This window comes from Jaculus jaculus, chromosome 8, assembly GCF_020740685.1.
Source record: "Jaculus jaculus isolate mJacJac1 chromosome 8, mJacJac1.mat.Y.cur, whole genome shotgun sequence".
NCBI classification, from domain to species: Eukaryota; Metazoa; Chordata; class Mammalia; order Rodentia; family Dipodidae; genus Jaculus; species Jaculus jaculus.
Window position 1 is genome coordinate 121,448,433 of NC_059109.1, and position 1,113 is coordinate 121,449,545.

Sequence of the window (1,113 nt, forward strand, 5' to 3'; positions counted from 1 at the left end):
AGCCAGGCGCTGCCTGAGCTCAGGACTGAGATATTAAATGACGTTCGCTAAAGCGAGGACAGACGAAGCTAAAAGAAGTCTGTCACCCCGGACCACAGAATGACAGTGACAGCTTCGTACTTCTCACTGCCCAGTGCTTTCTATACAGTTGGCTTTCCCCATCATCTGCCCACCCCTGTAAGGCTTCCCTCCCCCACCCCGCCCCGCCTTGGCTTTTTAGAATAAATTCCTAGATCTTGTGATTCTTAGCTCAACTTCTTTGCGCACCCCCCCCCCCTCGCGCCACGCTCATAGGTTGTCAAAATCGTCTTTGGTCCAGGGAAAGCCGTGACCAAAGCGGGAAAGCTATTGCTGGTCCTATCCTGGCCCGCGGCTCCCCGGTCCTGCGCGGGTGGAGCCTGCAAGTGGAGGAGAGTGGCTGAGTGAGCAGGATGGTGACCTCCTGCCCTCTGCTGGCCAGTGGTGGTTTGGAGCCCACCGCCCTCAGACCTTAGACGGGTCTGATGGAACAAATGAATGAAGGCACTACTAGCCTTATTTATTGGACACCCGCTGTAGGTCAGGCACTGAGCTCTGGGTGTAAGCGTTCAGATTCAAATAAAGAGATCATTTGGAGCTGGGCGTGTACCCGGTGGTGGAGCGCTTGACTGCATGGCCCCAGCATCGCCAAACAGACCAAGCTGACCTTCACCCAACAGTCATTCAAGCAAATATGAAATCACAACCGCGGGCTATGTGACCATATGACAGGAGTGGGGAGGAGGGAACGCTCTCCACCACCAGCACCCCCAGCATGGGCAATCTGAGCGCCACGCATCTCAGAAACATTTCGTGTCAACTCGAAAATGCCACCAGTGACGCTCCTCCTTAGGAAAGCAAGAAACGGGCTCAGATTGGGAAAATTCACTTTCCCAAGGTCGCAGAGCGAGCTGGGGGTGGGGGGGGGCCAAGGGCAGGACCTGGGTCGGCGCGATTCCAAAGTCCTGGCGGGGTGCAGGTCCCGAAGACGGGCCCCGCCCCCGGGGCGCCCTTGGGCGCGTGCAAGGGGCGGAGGGGGGCGGGGTCCTCTCCGGGTGAGGGGTGGAGCCTGGACGGATCGGCCCCAGGTTGGTG